General features: G+C 43.6%; 1 protein-coding gene across 4 annotated transcripts in view; it reads left to right on the top strand.

Annotated features, from left to right (window-relative positions):
* The window catches only part of Pag1 (phosphoprotein associated with glycosphingolipid microdomains 1), a 146,206-nt gene that overhangs the window by 50,334 nt on the left and 68,462 nt on the right, over positions 1-27,410 (top strand). The window contains exon 1 of one of the 4 annotated variants that reach the window (XM_030252926.1): positions 13,856-16,112. The exons of the other annotated variants lie outside the window; for them this stretch is intronic. The gene's annotated coding sequence lies outside the window, so the exon portion shown is untranslated. Of the gene's footprint in view, positions 1-13,855; positions 16,113-27,410 lie in introns of those variants that run through there. 4 annotated transcript variants of the gene reach the window in all.

The raw sequence follows: 27,410 nt of genomic DNA, 5'->3' as shown, positions 1-27,410 counted from the left end.
GTGGCCTTACAGTCAAAGGTTACTGCAGGGCACCGCAGAACGTCCCACAACTGTTCCCACTGCTTTGCTGTGCAGCGCTGGCCAGGTGAAGGCAGCGTGAGGAAATGACTGCTCTCTCCAGCTTCTCTCTGAAGCTTGGCACTTTGGCTCAGAAACTTGAGGCTAATATCAGCATGCACTGTTAGCTTTACTTTTGAGAGCAGTTCATTTGAATAGCAACCTGCCTGTGTCTTGAAAAGCATCCAAAAGCAGCAAGGAAGGTTCGGCCAGGAATCTGAAACAGTAAATTAGCTAGCTCTGAGCTAGCAGTCAACAGAATACTTTGCAGTCGGTCTCATTAATTTTTTATTTTTGCCTCTCTTTTCCCATATTATATTCTAAATCATAAGAAAATATGTCTGTTCACTTCAGATAGTTGGGATTTTTTTTTTAAGTTTCTTGGTTCACACATTACCCAGAGAATACCACTATTGCCAAGCAGCTAATAGTCTCCTGACAGTTTCCCCTAAGCCCTTACAGACTTTGAATACTGCTGCGGGGAGGGGGGGGACGGGGGGGGGGGACGGGGGGGGGGGACGGGGGGGGGGGGACGGGGCTTTATAACATAGGAGAATCGCAGAGCAGCTCCCTAGATACTCAGAAGGCAGAGTCGCAGTAGTCAAAGCTTCCTCACTCTGCCTGCACCCGTCCTGCACTCTTCCAAATTTCCTCTTTTAGAGACATCAGCTACTACTCTTTAAGGAGAAAAGAGAAAATGCAGTGCTCGAGGCCACTGGGAAGCTGTTACTCGCTGTAGAGACATGCACTACATGTCACTGTTGCAGGGAGCACGTATGGTCTTCCACTCGGGGCGCATTGGACTGGAAAGGACGTGTAAAGCTCAGGTCTGGGTGCTATTGGTTTTCCTCTTACATCAGTGTTTCCCTGGAGCACAGATTTATTTATTCATAAAGCTGAGATGATGTCAGACAGGAGTTACGGCAATGTCAATTCATGCTGCAGCCTGCATAGGAAGAACTTTTATAAGATTCAAAATCAATGTGCTGATGCCGGCTCTGGAGGCATGTGCCACTACACTTCTGTGTGTGAGGGGACAGCACGTAATTAAACTCCGCTCCTGCTTTCTGAACTACTTTGCATATGACTGCAATATAGCTGAAATATGACTGAAGCCTGCCTTTGCCAGATAGACAGATTAGCACCCCAAGCTGGCCAGGAGCAGCACCAGCCCTGATCCTTTACTGACACTAAGTCTGTCAGCTCACATGCCTGTGGCATGTAAGTGTGCCTCTCAGTGCAGATGACAAGCGTGGTCATGACATACTTTACGTATTGGTTGGCTTGTTAAAATACATACAGGGTGTCTGTGTGACTAAACCGTATACATCTTACAGAACTGTGGTGGTTTGAATGGGATGCCCCTCATAGTCTCAGGCATTTGAATGTGTGGTTCAGTTGCTGACACTGTCTGGGGAAGCCTGGCGGGTGTGGCCTTGCTCCACTTTGCTCCCTCTGTCTCCGGGCTATGGTTTGAGATGTGAGCCCTCAGCTTCTGCTCCAGGCAGTAAACTGCTGCTGGCTGCCATGCCTTCCCATCCAGTGATGGTGACTGACTCCTACTTCCTGACCCCTTCCTTCTGTAAGCCCCGAATAAAGCCTTTTTTTGATAGGTTGTCTTAGTTATGGGGTTTTGTCATAGCAATACAAAAGTAGTAAGACATTAATGCTACAAGTGTTTACCCCTTGCTTGTAAAGAGGGTTTGGGGAGCCAGGCTTCCCTCCTCATTCCTGTTTGTTCCTTGGCGTGTGATCTAAGAAGTCTTGCTCACATGCGTGCTACGATGTGTTACCTTGCCACAGGCTCAAAGCGACTGGGTTACTTGGTCATGAGCTGCACTTCCAACAATATGAGCTAAAATTATCCTTTCCTCTTTAACAATTAATTTTATGAGTTTGTTGTTGTTGTTGTTGTTGTGGCAATGAAAAACTAACATAGTGGTCAGAGGTAGCTTTTAGAGTTATCTGAGCAAGACTGGCAACTAGCTGTGGATCAGTTTGTGTCTTCCAAAATAGTCTATGGAATCCTAAATCTCTGTTGCCATAGTGATAGTAAGGAGGGTCCTTGGAAGGCAACTAAGTAATGAGGAGGGAAGCTGTCATTGTAGGTTTAGTGATGACGACAAAAAGAACTGTTTACTGGAACCCAAACATGCTGGCACCCTGGTCCATCCTGATCATGGATTTCAGCTCCTAAAGCTACAAGAAGCAATACACTGTTTAGACATTGTACCGATAAGTCTTGATACTGTAGTAGCAGCCAAGGTGATTAGGAAGCGCTCGATGTGTACCTACAAAGCATGAACACACATCTGCCTGTGGAGTCGTAGGCAGATTGGAAGCATGAAGCTAGCATCTTTAAGTCTTAGACTATCTGGTACTATCATATACATCAAAAGCTTAATAAAAACCTGTTAACTGGGGAAAAAAAAAACATGTTTACCCTTTGTGGATAAAAGTATCTAACAAATGGAAATTTGCTATTTAATATTTGGCTTTTGAATTTATTTTTAAAACTACATGTCAAATTTTCCCTAAACTGGTTGTTTTTCTATTGGCTGAAAAGCTCATCTAGTGACAGTATCAGGACATAGAATTCTAGGGACACAGGTGACGTCTGGCCTTATCTGCTTCTTGCCCTGTGTGACCTAAGGCAAGCGCCTGGATTCTCTGGGACGAAGGTTCCTGATTTAAAACCCAGTAAGCAGCAGCCTGTAAACTGGCAAGCACTCACATCTTGGTTTCCACAGTCTTTCACACATCTAGCTCATCTCTCCACTTCAACGTAGCTCATTGGTGTTTAAAGAGGAAATGAATGAGACAGAAGGGGTAGAGAGATGAGAATTATTCCCTCTGGAAGAATTCAGTTTGTTCCAATTTCAACGATCTGGAAACTCAGCTTCTAGCAGCCCCATCTCCCTTAGAAACTGTACCAGGAAGACACCCGGTGGGGTGGAGACTATGAACCTTACACCCTGTGCTGACAGCATCCAGATGTCCTTGGCCTAGGGCTCAAACCCTTTGCCTGAGGTTAGGGTGGTCTGAGTTACTGTTCCCTTGAATCTCAGTTCATGACGGTAGCTGGTCTCTGCCTTAGCTTGAGCCTCACTCAGCCTTGGACACTGTGTAAATTGCACATATTGCAGATGTTTCTAGGTCCACCCAAGCTAATGCAGGACAGAGCTTTATCCTGGCTTCCCTGGCTGGGGACTCCATGGTTCTAGGCACTGTGCATTCTGCTGCTAGTCAGCAGCTACTTTCTGTTTTGCTGGCATGGGAACCCCTGGAGGTCAGTGTGCCCCAGAAAGCTTCCAGCTCCAAGAAAAAGGCTTTGGACAAGAGCCTCATTACCCATCCTTGAGGTACTACAGTGGTGCTGGCTCGACAGGCCAGCTGGACGCATGCCTTGTTCTGCTGACAGACAGAGAGCCTGAGGGCTTCCTGTCCTGGTACTATTGATATACTCCTGTGAGAAACTTTACCCTCTTCTCACTGCCTAGCTCCAACACAGTGGCCTGAGTCTGATCTTGTTCTGTCTGGGAATATAATTACCACATTGTCTGCTAATGGCTGTATTTTACATAATAATGAATCCAACTTCTTCTACCAAATCTACTTCATTTATGCAAAATAGATATAATTTGGAATGTGTATGAATCATGCTATTCTTTTGGGGATCAGAGAAGCTGTTGGAGAGTCTGTAAAATACAATTTTCTGGGCTCTCTTAAGGTTAACAAAAGAAAATGTTGGTTTTGTGTTTACCAGAGACAGTGTTTATTGCCTTTGGATCTTGTGGTCTTTGTGACTCCCACTTTGAAGGAGAAAGATGGTCTCTGCCTACCTTTTACCTCTGCAGTAATGCCCTTGATACACCAGTGATCTGGAAGCACTAGGAGGCTTGCTCACTGATTTCCAGTAGTATAGAATAGCTACTCCAAATCAAACCTGACTATTAACAAGGAAAAGGAAGAAAATTAAATTAGCAGAGAGATACAGCAAAGTCCTTTGAAAGTGCGTGACATGTCTTTATATGTGATCCCCATGAGAAACTAATTTTATCCTGGAAAGAAAACATTTGTCTCCTGAAAGATGACAAAATACTTTGCTTTATTAAAGACAATGGATTATTGGTCATAAATGGAAAACTGGGAATTCTTGTTTATTTAATTTTGTCATCAACTTGTGGTTCATTGTCAAAAAAATAAAAATAAGAGTAACCTGCAAGACTACCATCCCTGCCTGGTGTGCAGTTTGGTTTTCGGGTATAGTTAATTGTACATATTAATTTAAATGTCAGGCATATGAATGATAGCTGAACATTGTAGAAGTTCTTGATCTTGGGGCTTTTAGTGATCGTTGTCTTCTATGTGAACTTGAAGCACAGATGCCTATATCCTTGAAAACACACATCTAAAAGGCCATACTCGGGGTACGCTCCCCTGGAGAGCAATAGAAAGGAACTTTTCGATCATACACGGGTCTTCTTTTTTTATAGATTTTTTTTAATATAGTATATTCCGTTTACAGTCTCTCTTCCCCAGATCCTACTTACCCCTCTCCCCAAATCTGCATTTTTTCTTTCTCTCTCTAATTGGAATAGAAACACACACCCAAAAAAGTAATAAAATAAAATAAAAACAAACCAAAATCGGACAAATTAAATGGGTGAAAAAGAAGAGCCAAAGAAGAAGCCTAAGAAACACATTTAGATGGGGACACATATCCACACACAGATGGGAGCACATATCCACACACAAATGGGAGCACATATCCACACACAGATGGGAGCACATATCCACACACAGATGGGAACACATATCCACACACAGATGGGAACACATATCCACACACAGATGGGAGCACATATCCACACACAGATGGGAGCACATATCCACACACAGATGGGAACACATATCCACACACAGATGGGAGCACATATCCACACACAGATGGGAGCACATATCCACACACAGATGGGAGCACATATCCACACACAGATGGGAGCACATATCCACACACAGATGGGAGCACATATCCACACACAGATGGGAACACATATCCACACACAGATGGGAGCACATATCCACACACAGATGGGAGCACAAAGCCACACACAGATGGGAGCACATATCCACACACAGATGGGAGCACATATCCACACACAGATGGGAACACATATCCACACACAGATGGGAGCACATATCCACACACAGATGGGAGCACATATCCACACACAGATGGGAGCACATATCCACACACAGATGGGAACACATATCCACACACAGATGGGAGCACATATCCACACACAGATGGGAGCACATATCCACACACAGATGGGAACACATATCCACACACAGATGGGAGCACATATCCACACACAGATGGGAGCACATATCCACACACAGATGGGAGCACATATCCACACACAGATGGGAGCACATATCCACACACAGATGGGAGCACATATCCACACACAGATGGGAACACATATCCACACACAGATGGGAGCACATATCCACACACAGATGGGAGCACAAAGCCACACACAGATGGGAGCACATATCCACACACAGATGGGAGCACATATCCACACACAGATGGGAACACATATCCACACACAGATGGGAGCACATATCCACACACAGATGGGAGCACATATCCACACACAGATGGGAGCACATATCCACACACAGATGGGAACACATATCCACACACAGATGGGAGCACATATCCACACACAGATGGGAGCACATATCCACACACAGATGGGAACACATATCCACACACAGATGGGAGCACATATCCACACACAGATGGGAGCACATATCCACACACACAAATGGGAACATATATCCACACACAGAAAACCCATTAAAACAAATTGGAAACCATGAACTATAAGGAAAATATCTGTAGAGGGGGAAAAAACATTGTTAAACAAAAACAAAAAACCAAAAAAACCCAAACCCTCCAAAAGTACCATTGGCCATCATCTAATGCTGATCGTGGGACCTGTCCTTAAGTGTGGTTTGTATATCCAGCGAGACTCCACTGGAGAAAACAAATTTTGCTTTCTAAGGAGTTACCAATTCAAGATTAGGAGCTCTTTTCAACTTCCCCTCTCAGTAATGAGACTCAGTCTCTGTTAGAGCTATGCAAGCTCTGTGTGTACTGCCACCGTCTCTGTGAGGTCATGTGTCACAAAATCTTAAGCCAGGACCTAATGCCAATTATCTAGCACAGAAACAAACATTTGCTCATTTGAAACTAATAATCTACTAATCTGTATTCTTTTCAAAAGCAAGAGCTCAAAACAGTGTGTGCATGTGTGCACATGCATTTGTGTGTGTGTGTGTGTGTGTGTGTGTGTGTGTGTGCGCGCACATGCATTTGAAGGCCAGAGTTTATAAGAAACCTTCCTCCAATGCTCTCGACCTTATGTTTTGAGAACGGGTTTCTCACTGCCACCGTAAGCTTCAGCCCGGACTCTGACCTTTAAAGCCACACGAATGTGTTGAAGGCCTAGTTGCCAAGCTTGACTTTGCTTTGGAAGGCAGTGGACTAAGGATGATGGTAGCTTCAGACCATTTTCTGAAGAACGGGGTGCACAAAGCAAGTTTTACATATAATTGTAGGTGCTTTGTGGCTCCTCCTGGGCCTGGCCATTTATATAGGACCCATCCTATATAGGGCCCAATCTATATAGGACCCTGTCTCCTATCTTCCAACCAGTAGCTAGACTTAATTTTTGTGCTGAAAAATCTTCATGCTGCAACATCTGACATTAGTATAGCACTCATAGATTGTATACCACACTGCAGTATTCTCAGCCAGCCAGAAGGACTTATCAAGTCCTCTCACCATGGTGCTGACAGTTACAGAGGAAACAGCCATCGAGTTTAGGGAAATACTCATGGACAAAAGAAGATTTTTACACATACTGTTTGCCCTTTAAAAACTTTGTTTTCTTGAGCTGTAATGCCCTTGGTGGCTTAAGACACAAATATTTAATCCATTTTCTGAGTATAGCTAATTCATGCTAGCATTTGGATTCTTTTAGAAGAATGAGACCCTGGCTTTAGTTCCATTTAGCAGTGACTGATGGATTTAAATAATAGGTGTATTTCATGTGATTGTTAAACTTTTCAACCCTGGTGAGAGCATTGCTTTTACTTCAACTTAGATCCTTTATTCTTCTGTAGTCAATGATTGTCTTGTGTGTTCTTCCACATGGAAAGTAAAAAAGTAAAAATGTCCAGTCCCAGCAGCCAAGTGGGAGTTCTCTCACAGAAGGAGCAGTAGAAGTGAATATTGTTGACAGTAAATGTGGAGCAAAAAAATATGTGAGAAGTGGGGCTGTGGAACCAGAAAGGCCGAGACAAGCTCTGCACGGGAGGGGTGGCTCACCCTGGACCTCAGTGCATACATAGCACTCCCTTACAGCGATAACAACAGAAGTGCCTTTGCAGAGCCTCGCTTCTTTGCAGAGTTCTTTTTATTTTCTGAATTCTGCCACAACTAAATGCTTGTTAAAACATAACTTACCACAGTCCCCAAACCTAGCCAGAGCACACAGAGAGGAGCCCAGAGCTGGCCAGCATGTGGACAGCCACTGCTTTCTCCTTTCTTTCTTCTTCAGGGGAAAGGCAGCCTAGAAGAAACCAGTGGCGTTAGTCTGGGCCCTTTTAAAGCTCTGTTGCAAATCCAGCAGGGAGGATGTCTTGGACAAGACCAGCCCATTTTTCCAGATGCTGTAACAGAGCCACACACAGCAGTGAAAGCTGCTTTTCTCGAATCTAGCATATTTGGGGTGTGAGTGTGACATTTGGGGTGTGAGAGTGGTCGCTAGTGAGAGGTTTAGGACCAATTGGCCAGGCTATAAGATGTCCACTCCACCGACTAGCCGTGTCACTTGACCATGCTTCTTAGCACCCTCTGTGTCTCTGCATCCTAGTTCATAAAAGGAAGAGATAATAATAGCACCTACTTATGAGGCTTGCTGTTAATATATTCTTTGGCCCACTCTTAGCTGTAATCATCATTACTGTCATTTGAAGTCAAAGCAGTTGCACTCAGAGGTTAATTAACTTGCCCCATTTCACACACAGTGTGACCCAGAGCCTGGGGCTTTGCATGTGTCCCACTGTAAACCCTGCACAGAGGATGCACTCATGCTGCCCTGAATAGAATTTCAGAATTGTGTGATCAAGCTTCATTGCAGACCAACCTGTTTTATGTATGTTCTCTGCAGACCACCCTCTCCATCCCAGATTTTCACTTGTCAAATAATCCCAGGTTGACAGCAATGCATTTGGAAACTTACTATCTATAAATAAAGTTTTATTGGGACAGCATACCCTCCTCCTTCAGCTGTGTGTCTACCTTGGGCCTGCGCTGACCAAGGTAAAGTTGTAAAGGAATGACTGGATTCTAATACCTGAAGTATTTATGCCCTAGCATTTTACAGAAAAGTGACGAGTTTCCTGATCTCACTGAGTATTTTAATCTTTCCTGAGGTGGTGATGCTTAAATTATAGATACCTATCAAATTCCTCTACCTCCACACCCGTGTCCTCCTAAGACTGGCAGCTACCAAATGCTTTGTGTTTACTTTCCACTGGGAGTCAACTCATCCTGGGTTTCCTAGCCCCATTAAGAACACTATCATGTGTCAGTGTGCCACCTTGACTACCATGTATTAGCATGACACTCTCCTCTTCTCTGCTTGCAGCCAATCTATTAGGAATGCCCGTCTGTTGATTATCCTAAATGCATAATCTGCCTCAGGACATTGGACATGGGCCTGGACCTCTACTGAGCCAATGCTCCCCATTCCAATGTATTCAGAGACAGTCCAGAAATTACTCTTGTGAAGGTGTATCAGATAATAGTTAGTCATTGATACATCTCTGCCCAGAGAGAAAGGTCCATTGCTGAGTTGTAGGCATGGTTTCTGAAGGAAGAATTTGGAAATGGTAGAAGGTTGAATATCCATGTCTATAATTTCCTTACTTGAACATATAGGGGGAAATGTGGCTATCTGATTGATCAAGGTCATACTTTAAAACGCTTTGTTTAATGCTTTGAAATGGAATTTGATACCAGGCCTCCTTGACTGAGGGTAAGGAGTTAAAACCCTTAACAGACAGTTTTTTTTTTTCTTGTTGCTCCAAAGAGCACAGTCAGATAACAAATGCATTTTGATCCTCATCAGTATTATGTGAATATTATTGTAAAGCTCATGATATTATTAGCTCTGCTTACTCTTTTATGAATTTAAATTATCCTCTGATAACTGGTAAAGAGCACAGAGGAGTATCCTACAACTAAGATGGAAGCACAGGGGATTAGTGGCTAATTAAAACCCACTCAGTGCCTTAGCAGCTTTGATCTTGGCATTTGTTTCATCCAGCAAACATTTTCATAGTGCCTTAATTTCTGTCTCTATTTGAATCTTGGGCAGGAGTTGTCTTTGTTTCCCAAGAACAGCAGATATGTTGACATCACTTACATGTAGAGCTGAGACCATAAATTAATTCTAATTCTTCCAGCAAAGATATTAGTCTTTGTGTAACAATATGCTCTCAACAATAACAGGTCCAATGCCAAGCAGTGATCATAAAGATTAACTTTTCCTTTGGTTAGGGATAATATAATACATCTATAAGTGTCCCCAAATATTTCCCAAACTCTTAATTATCTGTAGACTGTCAAAGATATATTTTGATAAGACGTATAAAGAAAAAGTATAGCTCAATAACTGTCAAATTAAGGATAATTTTACATTCCAATGTAGAGAAAGATGTCACGCACCCTCAGATGTCAAAATTGCTGAAATACTTAAAGAAGCTAGCAGGTGTTTGCAAGTGTTAAGATAATGCATAGATTCAATGCCCTTTTCCCAGATGCCCCCTGTAGTGTTCACCAGCTGTCACCTTGTCACTATTTATAGACAGGAGACCATGGAGGCCTCCTATCTAAGCTGCCAGCCATTTGGGCATCTGGGACAGGTTGTTGTTTGTTTTGTTTTGTTTTGTTTTGTTTTGTTTTGTTTTGTTTGAAACAGAGTCTATCTGTGTAGCCCTGGCTGTCCTAGAACTTCCTAAATAGACCAGGCTGGCCCCAGACTCACAGAAATCCTTCTGCCTGCCTCTCCAGTACTAGGATTAAACGTGTGCACCACTGCAACTAGGTTGTTTTTTTTTTTTTTTTCGTTTTTTTTATTAGATATTTTCTTTATTTACATTTCAAATGTTATCCCCTTTCCTAGTTTCCTCTCAGAAAATCCCCTATCCACTCCCCCTCCCCCTGCTCCCCAACCCACCCACTCCCACTTCCTGGTCTTGGTATTCCCCTGTACTCCGGCATAGAACCTTCCCAAGACCAAGGTCTGTCCTCCCATTGATGGCCGATTAGGCCATCCTCTGCTACATATGCAGCTAGAGACACGAGTCCCACCATGTGTTTTCTTTGGTTAGTGGTTTAGTCCCAGGGAGCTCTAGGGGTACTGATTAGTTCATATTGTTGTTCCTTCTATAGGGCTGCAGACCCCTTCAGCTCCTTGGGTACTTTCTCTAGCTCCTCCATTGGGGACTCTCTGCTCTGTCCAATAGATGACTGTGAGCATCCACGTCTGTATTTGCCAGGCACTGGCAGAGACTCACAGGAGACCTGACAGCAAAATTTTATTGGCATCTGCGATAGTGTCTGGGTTTGGTGGTTGCATATAGGATGGATCCCCAGGTGGGACAGTCTCTGGATGGTCATTTCTTCAGTCTCTGCTCCAAACTTTGTCTCTGTAACTCCTTCCATGGGTATTTTGTTTCCCCTTCTAAGAAGGATCTAAGTATCCACACTTTGGTCTTCCTTCTTCTTGAGGTTCATGTGGTTTGCAAATTGTATCTTGGGTATTCTAAATTTCTGGGCTAATATCCACTTATTAGTAAGTGCATACCATGTGTGTTCTTTTGTGATTGGGTTACCTCACTCAGGATGATATCCTCCAGATCCATCCATTTGCCTAAGAATTTCATAAATTCATTGTTTTTAATAGCTGAGTAGTACTTCATTGTGTATATGTACAACATTTTCTGTATCCATTCCTCTGTTGAGGGACATCTGGGTTCTTTCCAGCTTCTGGCTATTATAAATAAGGCTGCTGTGAACATAGTAGAGCATGTGTCCTTCTTACCAGTTGGAACATGTTCTGGATATATGCCCAGGAGAGGTATTGATGGATCTTCCGGTAGTACTATGCCCAATTTTCTGAAGAACTGCCAGACTGATTTCCAGAGTGGTTGTACCTGCTTGTAATACCAGCAGCAATGGAGGAGTGTTCCTCTTTCTCCACATCCTCGCCAGCATCTGGTGTCACCTGACTTTTTGATCTTAGCCATTCTGACTGGTGTGAGGTGAAATCTTAAGGTTGTTTTGATTTGCATTTCTCTGATGATTAAGGATGTTGAACATGTCTTTAGGTGCTTCTCAGCCATTCAGTATTCCTCAGTTGAGAATTCTTTGTTTAGCTCTGAGCCCCATTTTTAATAGGGTTATTTGGTTTTCTGGAGTCCAACTTCTTGAGTGGGAAGTAATGCTTATTTTATAAAAGGTGTGGTGTGGAAAGTGGGAGGATTCCTTCAAGAGGCCTGCCACATGGCAGGCTCTGGGAACAAGGCAGCATTGGTGACTGCTGAAATTGTCATCATGTCGGAGGCTTATTATCATAATTATACAACACCTCTGTCACCTGCAGAGGGTCCAGTGAGTGACAGGTAGACGAGTCATCTCAGTCTTGATTGGTAAATATGTTTCTCTGAGATATTAAATGTTCTACATATGAGATCATGATTTGGTGTCATGGAGAAAAATGTGTGAAAAGCTCTCACAGAAGTTTATTTTTCAAAAATTGGGAACTGCCTGCTTCAGCACATAGAAATGACTAGGGATATAAAAGTGCACAATAGTTTATAATTTTTATAGTGATATGCAGGAACTCTTTTTGAAACATGGTGAAGAACTTTTGACGTACGTCCTAGTTAGTTTTTTGTCAACTTGATACAAGCTTGAGTCCTCTGGGAACAGGGAATGTCAGCTGAGAGAATGCTGACAGACAGACAGACAGCCTGTAAGCAAGTCTGTGAGACATTATCTTGATTAATGATGATATTGGAGGACCTAACCCACTGTGAGTTGTGCCACCCCTGGGAAGGTGGCTTTGGATTGTATCAAAAATCAGGCTGAGCAAGCCATGGGGAGCAAACCTGTAAGCATCGGCCTCCAGGGGCTCTGCATCAGTGCCTGCCTCCAGGTTCCTGCTTTGAGACCCTGCTCTGACTTTCCTCAATGCTGGGCTGTGACAGAGCAAACATAAGCCAAATGAACCCTTTCCTCCCCAAGTTGCTTGTGGTGAGAGTGTTTTGTCACATAAGTATCATGCCTGAAATAAGAGGAGGCAGTGTAGACTGTATAGTGGCAGACACTTCTATACAAGATCAAATGCAGTGTTCAACTTCACAGGAGTCTTTTGTCTGCTACTCTCTCTGTTTCCTGGAAAGCTGTGTAACTTTATAGACTGGTAGGATTTGTCTCAAGGTGTACTGTGTCTGCTCGTCTCTAATGAGGAAGGGCTCTGCTGCTCCTCATGGCAGACTTGAAAATGCTCCCTTTACTGTTCTTCTCACTTTTTTTTTTGAAGTTTTTTTTTTTCGTATTGTTGCCAAAATCTTATATATGTAAATAGCAGAGGACTGTGGGAGCCTTGCGCGTAAGATTTAGAGTTCTAATTAACCCAGCAGCAGCAGCAGCAAATGCAGCCGGTGCATCCTCTGTAGTAATTCATGTACCAGTTTAGGACTCAGTGTCTTCTAAAGCTTAAATGCTTTGCAGCGGATGGTGATTTATATAAACCAGACCCTTTGAGGTCTCATTTTTCTATTTCCTCTTACTGCATCTAACAGGGACTCCACTGAGGTAAATGCTTCTTTCTCCTGTGCTCATGAACTACAAGGTCGCCCCAGCACATCAGCAGGGAGGGATACAATCTTGCTGGCTGACTCGGACACCTACTTTTGCCTTTTCTTGGGTTTATGGGTTTCTCAGTAAGATGCCTCCTTCCTGTTGTTTGGTTCCCACCTGAAGGGGAAGCCTGCCTTACATTCAATGTATTTACTGTATTGTAAATAGCATGTGAACAAAGACAGAAAAAGGGCAATGTGGGAGAGCATCTTCTTGATACACACTGCAATCCCAGTGCTCACGAGCCTGAGGCTGAAGCAAGGTGAGTCTGACGGCAGCCTGGGCTGTGGGGCTTCTTCCTGTGGCTTTGACTGAGCATTGACCTCTCACTACGAGGTTTGGCACTTAGAGAGGCTACACCTGTAAAAGAGTGAACTCAAATTAGACCTGAGGGCTGCAGTGAGGTGCCGGGCCTTAGATTGTTATAACCTTAGATACGTAAAGCTTACACTGTGATTTCGGAGCACCTTCCCAGAGTTCCCTAGCTCTACCATGGGTATTTAAAACCTAAGTTTGTTTCATCCAATAAATTATGAAATTTGGGGACTTGAAGTAAGCTAATTTCTGTGATTAAATACTCATTCATTTGCTAGAAGATTAAATGCTATATGCAGAATGCCAAAGGACATGTTTAATATGGAATCTCAGTTCTAATTGCAGCACCATCATTCTGTTTTGAGCATTGAGGAAGGACAATGAACTATGTGAATAAATTTTAAAGTAAAAGATTAAACCTCATTAACTTTAAGACAGCTTTTCTTAGGTTTTCTTAGGAGCTAATTTACAGTTTATTTTTCATACACAAATAAAATTTAAAATGGATATAGACTATTGTTTGCATGCTGGTGACACGGTTCCACGTTAAGTAGGGTCAGTCGTGACCTTCTGTATCCCACGTTCCAACATGTGGCTTGTTACACTGGCGGTGCTCGATCACAACACCAATCTCCAGATGAGTAGCTAGCTGCTGAAAGCTATTGTGTTTAAGTGTGTGACTATGTTTGCCTTGACTATGTGTGACTACGTTTGTTACCTATTTGTATGTAAGTGTGTGGCTGTGTTTGCTTTGATAATCAAGAGGAATACTTGTCCATTCCAAGCATTGGATGGTGCTGATCTGGGAGTCCTTCCCAGTGCTGTTACTGTGGTCACTGCACAGCAGTGCTGTGCTAGTACTGACGTCCAGCTGCCCTTCAACAAATGGGTACTTTTCAGAATTTTCAGAGCTAGGATGCTACAGTTGAAGCAAGAGGTTTGTCTGACTTACAAACACTAGTTAAACTACTCACAGTGCCTTTTTGTTTTTCCATGGTGAATTATTCAAAATTATATACACTCTTTACATTAAAAGCTTTTATACATAGATGAAGGAGAATAAAATTATTATGAAGATCTAAGAGATGGGTAAATGAAAACTTGGCATTTAATGGATCGCTATAGTATATTAGATCAGGACATGTGTCCCATAAAATTAACTTTTAGATATGCTGTCTTTTTAATAATGGTATCTTCTTGAAATGCAATCTTGTAGGTTTTGATGAAGAAAATTAGAGTGTGCCTTATCTTTTACTCTCTCCTCCAGCTCAGTGTGCAATTAGATTTACTACACAAGATCGGTGTGGCATATATTAATTTTATCCTCAGCCACCCTGCTGAAAGTAACACAAGAAATGTACGAATGAAGTCATAGCCATTAGCCAGAATGACAACAGTTAACAGTTGTATTTTGCTTTACTTTCACTCTTGTCTATATATGCTTAGCTGCTATGTTACTGATTGAGCCCATCTGAGTTTACATTCATTTTGTCAAAGACTGTCAACATACAACCCAACACGTAATCCGGGCAGGGACATAAGTCACAGCCTCACAACACTTTTTAAAACTGTCTAGTCAGTATGCATGTTCATATAGTGAGAACTAATAGTGGAGTCTTAATTAAACATATAATAAGGCACTCCTAGGACTCTTCCCTACACTCTGAGAACCATTAAGAAATAGAATAAAATCACTGGCAGGGGAGAGTCAAACATTGCCCTTTAAACCAGTTCTACTATGGAACCCCAGTCTGAAGCACGTGCCACAGTGGCTTGCACAGGCCGCTCCTGATCCCAGGAGAGCAACTCAGATATGACCCAGAGAATAGAAAAGATGTGTTCCCAGAGGGGAGCCCACTCTGGAAAAAGAAGCTCCTCCCCCAGGCAGTTCCTTGGAGCACATCACCTAATGAAGAGATGTATTTATATGCTTGAAATGGGCAGGGGGGCAGACAGAATAATTCACTCCCTTTGCAGAACAGGTAATAGGACATTTTGCTTCACATGAAACTACATAGAACTTAAAGACAGAGGAAAAGAGTGTAACTTACTGACAAAGATAGAGGCATGTTTGAAGAGAAATAGTCCAGGCACAGTTGTATTATCAGGGATATATGCAGGGGAGTGACTTTGCGTTTAAAAAAAAAACAGCCTAGGCTGTCAGAGCATGTGACCTGGGGAGTGGTCCCCTTATCCAGAGCTGCCAGCTATAGCACAAGTGAGTGTTTCTTTGAGCAGGGTTTGTTGCTGTTGTGTTATTGAATGCTAGCATGCTGATCTCTGAGAATATCTTTGTATATTTGCATAGTTTTCTCTGTAATTTATCTTGGCGAATGATATGGAGCTAGAAGCATTCCAATTATACATTGAACTCAGTGACTAATCGTGAGATTTCAATAGCAAAGAGCCCATAATTCTTGGAGTGTATCATCATTCTAAAGCCATGTTGCAGAGTGGGATTGCTTTCTCCTTTTCCCTGATGAAAATGATGTTTGTTATGACGTTGGGAAAGAGAGTTAGCTACGAGGTAGATGTCAGCATTGCATTTGTGGTGTACGTCGGTGCAGGCAGACTGAGGGGCGTGTTTTGATGATGCAGGGCACAGCTCAGGCACATTCCCAAGGCAAGACCTACTGATGTTAAGGCACTGCTTCCGCTTAAATGAGGGCTGCGTTGCATTTGCTCAAGATGGAGCCCTTTGACAAGGAACTTCAGAGAGAGAACGGTGAGTCATGACATAACCTACAGACTTTGTCATCCCTCCCAAGTGAATCATACCCAAAGATGTCACCAAAAGCAACAAAACAAAGGCAGTCTGCAATACTGTGAGACTGTAAGATAAGTCCATCCGGTATAAAGCAATAGGTAACTCTTTGCTGAATGCTTCAGTATGGGCTACTGTGTCTGATAGTGACGCGTGGGGTGATAAGAAAGTTGTGAGCAAACAAAATATGTCAGCCACCAGCTGAAAATCTCACTGGGAAGCTGTGACCAGAAGTCACATGGTATGTGGTAAATACAAGATACTTAATGAATAGGGCCAGGTTATCTATTCTAGACTTGCATTGCCTGGTTTATTTAGAAGGTTTCATGCAGAATTCTATATCATGGGATCCTGAGAGATGTGACTGTCTTGGTTTAGCCAGAGATCATTAGACTTGCTGTCTATAGAAATGACAGGGTCGCTGGGTAGTGGTGGCGCACACCTTTAGTCCCAGCACTCGGGAGGCAGAGGCAGGTGGATTTCTGAGTTCGAGGCCAGCCTGGTCTACAGAGTGAGTTCCAGGACAGCCAGGGCTACACAGAGAAACCCTGTCTCGAAAAACCAAACCAAAACAAAACAAAAAAAGGAAGACAGGGAGACTGTCTAGGTTGTAGGGGTTCCCTTCTTGGCTCTCTTGAACAAAATGGGTTTTTTAGTTCTTTACTAGATCTCAGCGGGCTGACTCCAGGGTCTCTACAATGACAGAGAACGAAGAAAGAATAGGGCTATTGTAAACCAAGGAAATGAGTGTTGTCTACTTTCTCTGTTCTACCTGGGCAGGGTGAGTAAGCCTGACATATCAGCTTTTCTTTAGGATGCTACAAGCATGACAAATAATGTTTATGGTATTTTGGGTTTCTACTATGAGCAGTCTATTTTCTTTGCCCATGTCCATATGTGCTTATGAAAAACATTGTTTTAACAACAGTTTTGTGAACTGGGGAGAACTTAATAAACCACTTGTGCTGGATGGTTTTATGTCAACTTGACACAAGCTAAAGTCATCTGAGAGGAGGGAACATCGATGAAGAAAATGCCTCCATAAGGTCAGGTTGGAGCCATGCCTGTATGGCATTTTCTTATCTAGTGACTAAGAGGGGAAGACCACCCCATTGTGGGTAGTGCCATCTCTGGACTGGTACTATAAGAAAGCAAGCTGAGCAAGCCATAAGGAGAAAGTCAGTTCTCTGCATCAGCTCCTGTCTCCAGGTTCCTGCCCTGTTTGAGTTTCTGTCCAGACCTCCTTTGATGATGAGCAGTGACACAGAAGTGTGAGTCAGATTAATCCTTCCCTCCTCAAGTAGCTTTTGGTCATGGTGTTTCATCACCTCAGTAGAAACACACCAAGACACCTTTCTTTCTTAATTAAAAATAGATTCTCTTATCATACACTATATCCTGAGTATACTTCCCTCCTTTATTCCTCTCAGTTCCTCCCCTCCCTTCCAGATCCCCTCCATTTGTTTCTCTCCTTAGAGAAGAACAGACTTCTAAGAGATAACAACCAAACATGAAAAAATAAAATAATAAGATTAAGCAAAGACTTTCATACTGAAGTTGGACACAACAACCCAAGAGGAAGAAGGGTCCCAAGAGTAGGCCATAGAGTAAGAGATCCACTCATTCTCATAGTTAGGAGTCCCATAAAAATGCTAAGCTAATAGCTATACTACATACACAATGGACCTGGAGCAGACACAGTGGACCTGGAGCAGACCCATGCTTGCTGCTTCAGTCTCTGTGAGCTCTTATACACCTGGCTCAGTCGGTTCAGGGAGCCAGGTTCCCCTGGTGTCAGCTGTCAGTGTAGCTGAGTCATGCACCATCTCAGTCAGTTTTAGAGCATTCTCAGGAACAGAAAAGTAGCCTTCACTGCCCTGCCATCCACACCCACAAGCAAGTATCCCCTCCCCCCCCCCCGCCTTTAGCACCCTTTGATTACTTTCTGTCTCAGTAGAACAAGCGAGGCAGCCCCTTCTGAGCACCTCGTGTCTGATGGTTCACATGGCGTGCTGAATCTCATAGTAAAGTCTGAAGTTTCCCTATGTGGCTGGCTAAAACATCATAAACCACAAAGTCAGTGTGTAGGAAAGGACTTTTCAGCCAGCACCAGTTCTATGCCCCAGTCATTTGTACCACCTCTTTGCATGAAGTGCTTTTAACATAATGAAATCTGCAATAAATGGCTTATAGATTTTATATTTTTAATCCCCTGGGGACATGCTGTGTATAAAATTTGAAAGAGTAACTCCCCCTTCTGAGAGGTTACAGCACAATAGGGTAGGGATGTGTGTGCATAATCAAGTGGAGCATAGAATAACTTCAGAATGCTCTTACAGCACGGTGCCTAGAAAGGCATAGTGACTTAAATCTGAGACTGTGGGCAGCACTACAGAAACAGCTCCCACACAGAGTAACACCAGAGACCACCGAAGCATTAGGAGGGCTTGAAGAAGGGGAGAAGGGCCAGAGTGCTCACGCGTATGACCATAGGACACATCATAGGCCTTGGGATGTGAGCAGATGCCATAGCCAAGGGATGGTGGGACAGGAAGGTACTAAGGGGAATCCTTTGGACTAAATCAGGATCTAGAAATTTCTGTGTAGGGTACCAAGAGTCCAGGCTTTATATACCACGTTCCTTTCTTGGATTGCTATGGCAAAGAACCAAAAAGCCTGGTGGTCTAGAACAATACCTACCTTCCCATAGCTCTGGAGGCCACAGTCTGCAGTCAAGGTGCTACACAGCCGTGGCCCTCCTGTAACCTCTAGGGGAGGAATCTTTCTTCGTCCTGCAAATGCTTATAGCCTCGGATACTTCTTAGTTTCTGGCAGCAGAATTCTGTATGTGCTCTTATCATCACGTAACGGTCTCCCACATCTCTTCCACCATCTCCCCTCTGTGCACACTGCTCTCTTGACCTTCTTTCCTTCTGCCTGTCCATCATCACATCCTTTTCTATACATATACCCCCACTATGCTCGATAAAAATCTTCCAGCCTGAAAATAGAAAGTTAAAGGGACCTCACAGAAGAAAAGGACATCCAGATCAGAGAAGCGGCTCCAAATAAAGAAGAGAGGCATTTCGCCAAAGTCATCATGGGAAACATACCATACCTGCTTATTATGAAAAGCGTGAGCCAGGTACTGTTGGCAGCGTGAGCTGTTACATGCCTACCGCTTGACAGTTGGTAAAAAACACTTTACGTGCTCGCTTGGAAACAGTTTGGGAAATGATGTGGGCCACTCCCTGGAGGCTTGTGTGAAGGCTGCATCCACAAAACAGCCCTGCTCAGACGGGCTTTGGGGGAGTGATTGGACCACAGGGCTCTCTGGCTTCATCAATAGCCTGTCTGTGGATTCATAGCTTGATGGCTGTAGTGGCTATTCCTGGTTGTCAACTTGACTATATTTGGAATGAACTACAATCCAGAATTGGAAGGCTCACCAGTGACCCTTATCTGGAGGCTTGGAGATCCTTATCTGGATCTTGGTATGGAGATCTTGAGCCATAGTGGCTATGGATTCCAGAAGATTGAATCTCCGAGTTTAAGGAACACACCTTTAATCTGGGCTACACCTTCTGCTGGAGACAGTATAAGGACATTGGAAGAAGGGAGTCTAGCTCTTGCTCTTGCTCCTTCGCCTGCTTGCTGTGTGAGACTGAGTAACTGCTAGATCCTTGGACTTCCATTCACAGCTGCGACTGAACAATTGTTGGGAATTGGGCTGCCGACTGTAAATCATCAATAAATTCCTTTACTATCTAGAGACTATCCATAAGTTCTGTGACTCTAGAGAACCCTGACTAATACAATGGCATTATTACGAGGTATTGAAGCATAGGAGTTGAGGCCAACCTTGAGGAAGTAGGCTGTGGGGAATGTACCCTAGATAGATGCTTTGTCCTTGGCCCCATGCTGACTAGCTCTCTCTGCTCAGCCTCCTCTTCCATACTCTCTCACTGCCATGAAGTTCTGCCTCACCTCAGACCAGAGGGATGGAGCCTGCTAGCCATGGACATCTGAAACCAGACACAAAATCTGCCTTTCCTACTTTCAGTTGTTCCTCTTGGGTGTTGGTCACAGACAACTGACAAACGCACACTTTATCTGCATGTGGGCTTCACACCAACCCATTGGAGGAATAATACTCTGTCTCCTTAGGAAAGGAAAGCAACGCCCAGGACTCAGAGCCTGCAATGCCTTCGCTGCCATCCTGACGCCTGTGTGGACTCAGATGAACATCCTTGGTACCACACAAACTTTTGCCTAGCTTATAGCTTTCATATTAACCCCAAAATGTTCTGTCAGCTGTCTTACCTCTGAATCACAGAACTTAGCTAGTGTTCTCACGTATGTTACTGATCTACCGAGATGATGGCCATTTGTTTAACAAGCTGATAAATGATAGGGATGGAATATGTCCATTGAGTAGGCACCAGCATATGCTTATAAATTATTATTTATTTTCAGGAGTAGTAATTCTTTTTTCATTCATGATGCTAAATTTGGTGGATATTGTCATAAACAACAGAGAAAGTTCCAAAGAAATAAAGTTTGGTTCTTAGCCAGAATTCAAGAAATTTTCTGGTGCTAATCTGAAATGTTAGTACCTGGACTAGAAATATTGTCCATACTTCCTAAAGAATAGTTGGTGACAGCTGGGAAGGTGGCTGGCTGGGTGAAACAGGAGGGTCTGAATTTGGATCCTCAGCACCCATGGTAAGAGCTGGGCAGTAGCACTGGAGACAGGATGGAGAGAGGAGACAGGAAGAGCCTGAGATTGCTGGCTAGCAAGGCTAGCCTCTCTGTGAGCTCCAGGTCCAAGGAGAACTTGTCTCAAAAATTAGGGTAGAATGCACAGAAAAGGAGCACCCTCTGGCCTCTCACGCTGTAAGGAGGAAGGTGGTGCCCATCACCCTCTGGCCTCTCACCATCACATACATGGGTACACACTGGCACATATGATCACATAGATTCACTTGACCACATACCATGCACACATACACAAACACACAAATAGCCATTGTTTTTCTAATTATTGCCTACCCATAGTGGCATCACCCCTTTCAAACAACATAAAAGGCCTGATGAAAATGGCACCTCAAGTCCTCAGCGCTCTGGGTCTGAGAGCCATTTTGCTACAATGTACCTTTCTGTAGTGGTTTTATTTAGTTTTTCTTACTTTTGCTGCTTCTTAACTACAACAGTTGCCATAGTAACACCTGTTGACCAAAGGAAAACTGAATGCCATTTGCAGAAGAAAAATGCTGCTGTGTTCTTGCTTTTTACTCATACCAAGGGATGCTTTCATTCCTTTCAAATCCTGTGTGACACCTTTCTACATGTTGGCAGGTGGTTGGACCCCCACTATTTACATTTTACATGCTAAACTGCAGCTATGTCATCCTCTAGAGTCCAAACAATTTCAAAGCTTTTATAAAAAGTGTAATTTTGTTAGTTTTTTTTTCTTTCTGTAAATGACCTGTTCAGGTCTTTAGTCCACTTACTTATTGGGCTAATTTTTTTTAAAAAGAATAAATCCAATTTATTTCCCATTAACAGTTTATAGAGGTAAAAGTAACATACTATTTACTTCCCTTTTTCGGTGACTAGAATCAACTAGATTTCAGTATCTGTATGTCCCTCTCACATTATTACGATTAGTGGACAGTCTGTCCACTGGACAGTGAAGAATAGTTAGTGGAAAGAGAAGTGGTAGGAACCGAGACTCCATTTCCACACGAGACTGGGCAGATGAGGGCAGCTCCAAAGCATGTTGTCCTAATAGGGTATAGGGAACGAGGATTTTTAAATAGTTGTCATATTCCCAGTGTATTTGAAAGTAATACATATGTATCAGAGAAATGGAGTAATACTCTTTGTCTGAGGCCAAAATGGACTTCCTAAATGTCCTGTAAGAGCATATTGCTCGCAGCCGTCAGCAGCCATGTCTTTGGATCACTTTTTGAATCAAATTCTCTACAGCACTTTTTTAAATTTTTTTATTTTTTGTGTGTGTGTTTTTTTTTTTTTTTTTTGAGACTAGGTTTCACTATATAGCCCTGACAGTCCTGGAATTCACTATATAGGCTAAGGCATCCTCAAACTCACAGAGATCCACCTGTCTCTGCCTCCTGATTGCTGGGATTAAAGGTGTGTGCCACTATGCCAAGCTACAACCTGTTTTTAATGTCCCCCTTCTTTATTTCCTCTGTCCCTTTTCATTTCCCCTCTTGCATGGCCAATTGGGTGGATGAAGACTCCATAGTTGATGGAATAGCTAAGCAAAGAACTGTACATGGTAGCACAATTTCATTTGTCTTTTAAAATATCACCAAAAAAGTAAGGAAATAAAGCTAGGCTTATATATGATGGTCATTATCCCTACAGATATATCAGAAGAAATAGGTTTTAGATGTTAATTTTACAATATATTAAAGGGGCGACACATCATTAGTGCCATCCTCCTGAAGTAAGCCATCTTGGAACCACACCCCATTGAAGTTGGCATTTGGGCCCAGCTGGTCTGGATGCAGCATTTTAGCAGACTTTGGGTGAGGGTTTCATGTGACTACAGAACAAGTCCTCATCACCACCAGAGGTCATAAAACGTGGAGATCTGATCCTAGAGCATTGTATGCTCCTAGCTGGGCCTCGGTTTCCTTATTGCATTTCCTTATTCCATCCAGAATTGAGCTGAGTTTGCTCTCAGCTCCAAGATTATCTAAAGCGTACTCTGAAATGGGCACAGTCTTGAAGACTAGAACACAAATACCATCACACCCTGAAGATGAAGAAAATGTCAGAAACCCAGGTAGCCACTAAAGCATGGACCCTATGTGACTTTTCTGAAAGGAGACAGAACATGAACTAACAGAAAGGAAGCAAAGAAAGGAAGTGAGCACTCACCTACCACATGTTCAGTCCTGGTGCCAAAGCGAACGGTGAGCCAATGTGGCCATCTTAATACCGTGTCTTCTAGTGAAGCAAAAGCAATTCTCAAAGATTCCAGCCAGCCTTTCACAACTACCGCATAGTTACAATTATGGAGTTTTCTCTTTCATTCTGCTAAGGTGGTTAGTTAGTCCTGCAAGCTATTCCTGAAAATTATATTTTTAAAAAAATGCAAGCTCTAGGGATTGGAAAGATGGTTCAGCAGTTAAGAATACTGGCTGCTCTTCCAGAGAACCCAGGTTCAATTCCCAACACTGACATGGCAGCTAACAACAGGCTGTAACTCCTGTACCAGAGGATCCAACACCCCCATACAGACATACATGGAGGCCAAACACCAATGCACAGAAAATAAAAAGAAATCTTATTTTTAAAAAAGTGCAAGCTCTGTCTTTGAAATGGTGCAGTGACCAGTGTGAGCCTGCCTGTAACGCCTGTGTTCCTTTGAATTTCTGTAAGAAACAGCAGTGGCTAGGCTGCTCTGTCCACACTGCCCGTGGCTAGAGCTGAGTGCCCTGAGCACCGCCTGTCTTACCCTCCTCTTTGCCTCGGAGGCAGGATGAGGTAGTAGGAGATGTAGCTGCTTTTCCCATGCGCTGATTCTGATGGTTTCCCAGGGCTGCCATAACAAAGTGGCACCGATTGTGTAGCTTGAATGGCAGCAATAGCTGTGTCACCTCTCGTTGCTGGCGCTAAGGTCCAGGGTCCAGGAGTCAGCAAGGCATGCTGCTGCAGTGGCTCCAAGAAATGGTGTCAGGCCTCACCCTTGATTTAAGGCAACAAAACCTCAGTGCTGGGATTGGGTTCTTCCAGGGTATGTGCATGTGTGTGTGTGTGCGTGTGTGTGTGTACACTCAGCTTATACAGTTCAGCAACGCGAGCGTTCCACCCTGCAGAGATGCAACTTCCTCTTTAGTTCTTCTAAACATATCATGTCATGACACAACCAATATGGTCAGAGCTCTCTCTGTTTACTGCATGGTTCTATTGGGTGCTGGGGCACATGTTAGGTCATGCTCTGTTTACCTTCGGATGAATTTCCTTTTCTTCCTCAGAGATAGCCAAGTTCAACTTAGGTCATCTTAGTGTTCTGTGGAAGAAAGAGAGAATGTGTGTGTGTGTGCGTGCGTGTGGGAGAGAGACAGAGAGACAGAGACAGAGACAGATAGAGAGAGACAGAGACAGGGACAGAGGTGGTGGTGGTTGTTGTTAAACAATGTATCCTAAGAAGTCTTGGGTTTCCACAGGTGCCTTCTGTGGGCCTAACAGACTGGGACTGTGGGGTTTTATGAGAGTAACTGAACTTAAGCAGTTTGAGATAGATAGGTCCTGTAGCCAGTTCATGGATTAGTTTGTAAACAACTAGCGGTTAACAGGTAACTAACTTATCAATTAAGCTATAACTTAACTGGCTGTGCTGAGCGGTCCCTATGCTTACGTCTACAGAATCAGTGTCTGATGAGATCAGCACTCAAGGTTCCCAGAACCTCCAGGAAGCTGTTCCCACTCGAAATTGGGCTGTTGCTTTATTTTGCCAGAAAAACAAACAAACAAACAAACAAACACTCAATTTGAGGATTGACCTGGGGCTGTTATCACGGTCTATCGAAGATGGCCTTTCTGTAATATGCCCATCACAGTGAGACAGTCAGGCCAAAGCTAGAGAGGCCTGTAAATGGCAGCAGAATCCTCCGTGCAGAGAGCTGTATCTATAATGTGTGAAGTGGGAGGCACTGAGCAGTGAGGGATTTTTGTATTTGTAAGAAATGTAATAACATTGACAGATGGTAGAAGTGGATGAGTGACAGTGAGTTTGCCGTTGCTGCTGTTCTGATTGCATGTGTGTTTGCAGTATCTAACAGAGTAGCCTTTTAAGTTGGGGTCACCGGTGAAGCCTCACAATGTAGCCCAACTGGCCTTGAACTCTATCCTCCTGCCTCAGCCTCCTGTAAACTGGTATGCACCATCATGCTCACCTTGAAAATGTTCTTAAATACCTTTTTTGCTTCCAAAGGACCAGCTTTTACAAACTGGTCATGCGCAGAGTCATTTTATGTATTGCCTGTTCTCTGAAGCAGCGCATAAGCTCTGAAAGCAGGCTGTCATGTCTAGACCGCTCGTCGTCTGTCCCGGTGCCCTGGGTGTGCTGTGGAATGTCCTAACTGCTCACTTTCCGTGGACTATGGGACAGCTCACGTGTTATAACCTGGGCTGTCCTTCCGAGCCGCGAAGCCTGTCTTCCTGTTGTGCACACTGTCACTCCATTACTTCTCTTCCAGTATTGAAACTGTTCATCCACAAGCCCTGTCTGCGATCCATGCTTATTCAGAGGGTTCGTATTCATTGTAACATTGTAACATTGTAAGCCTCTCTGCAAGTGACGTGCTTATAAACAGAAAGCTTTTGCTCATAAAATTCCAATTGTTTCTCACTCGACATTGCTATTAGATTGTTAGCTGTCCTCCCTAGGTTCTGGAAACTGTAGATGGTATGAGAATATGTACTTAAGAACTCCCTAAAATTCGTAACAGCATATCATTCTTGGAGAGATTTATTTTTAAGCCAGGTCCTTTATTGGGATTTCCAGAGGGAGGTACTTTGCTAGTGTTATCTTTATAATCTTTTTGATAATTAAAAAAAGAAAAAATCTGACATCCCTAAGGCATGTCCAGTCATGGCAGCCTCTGCACTGCCTCTTTCAGCCATCCTTTCTCGCCTCTTCCATTTCTTCATTTGCAGCAAGGAAAATAAACCATAGGAACCCTGCTCTTGATGGCCTGCCACTCTGCATACCTCACGGATCTCAGCTGTTGGAGTGCAGGAACAATGACCCCGACATCAGCTGATGGAGTGAGAGTAACTGCCAGGGACACGGAGCTGGTGGCTCAGGGCTGGGGGAGGGGAGAGAAACGTGGGAGAAGCTGGTGAGAGGTGAGACCCAGAACAGGAAGAGCTTAGTGAGGGAGATGCCAGCAGGCTACAAGGAGAGTCCTGGGACACAGGAGCAGGGCACTAGTGTCTCCACACTGCAGTCCTTGGCAGCCCGTTACTTTATCTGTAGCTGATGCTGTACTGCTGAGCCACTGAACACAGCTAGGGTTGATTGCTGAGAAGAACTGAATGTTCTAATTTAATGGACAGAAGTATCTATTCTGGGTGGGGGATCCCTGTTTTATTGTTAATTTGTTAAACCCATCACTAAATGCTAGTGAACTAATGAGAAGTATTATGCAATAGTTTATGACCTTTTTTTTTTAACCAAAAATCTATCAAATTGCTGACATTTATCATTTTGACAAATTGGGGATGTGTATAATTAACTGGATTAATGGCTGACTTAGTAGGCATATCTCAGGGGAGCTGACTATTAAATTGCTATCTTCTTGGCAAAAGGCTCTTGGGGTTTTATCCTAATCCTTAGTCAACACTAGGCCTCATCTGGGTGAAACACCATAAGGAAAGATGGCTACATAACAAATGGCAGACAGAGCAGGAATGGGGAGCACCCTGACCTTTAACTGAGTACCCCAAGGCAGAACTGTCACGGAAACTGTGTAAGCAGTATAATAATGCAAATGGCTCAGGAAAGAGAGCTGGGGCTTAGTCCAGGCCTACTGGAAGGAAACGCACACTTCGTTTCAGCTACAAGCTGATATGGCAGGATACTGGGACTGATTAAAATGCTGCTGTGACTGATAAAAAGCTTTCTGTATAAAGGATGGTATGCAAGACAACACAAGTCAGGGTCTGCACCACCTTTGGCCAGCCACATGCAGTGGAGAACTGCCTTTGAACTACCCAAGGGGGGGCCACAGGGGTGGGGGGCAGAAAACTCAACTGTCACCTCAGGAAGTCTCCTCTTGTCTTCCTAACTCACCACTTTTTCTCACATACATCCTCTTGCCTTCCCCGAAACTGGATCGGTTGTAACCAAAGCAAATGTGCCCCACTAACACCCACCTGTTCCCATCGACAGCGGAGGTTTGCTCAGTACTGGTGGAATTTGATTGTTCAATTGTAGTCTCCCAGGCTGAGATGCTACTGTCTGGGCCTGACCATTGGGATGACTTCCTGCAGAGCCAGGCAGATCTCACACCACAGGTGCCACTCCCACTGCTCTGAGTGGCTTTAGATGGAGCAAGCTTTCAGGTGAGTTTTAGGCATATCATAAGCTCTTTCTTATTTGGACCTTCCTGGGAGCATCACTCACCAATGTTCAGAACTTATTGCCAGTCCCGAGGAAACCTTCAGTAAAGCAGGTGCCTCGTGTTCCACTGGCTCAGTAGTCACAGACGCAGA

The sequence above is a fragment of the Mus musculus genome, chromosome 3 (assembly GCF_000001635.26).
Source record: "Mus musculus strain C57BL/6J chromosome 3, GRCm38.p6 C57BL/6J".
Taxonomy (NCBI): Eukaryota; Metazoa; Chordata; class Mammalia; order Rodentia; family Muridae; genus Mus; species Mus musculus.
This window is presented reverse-complemented; position numbering and strand designations above follow the sequence as displayed.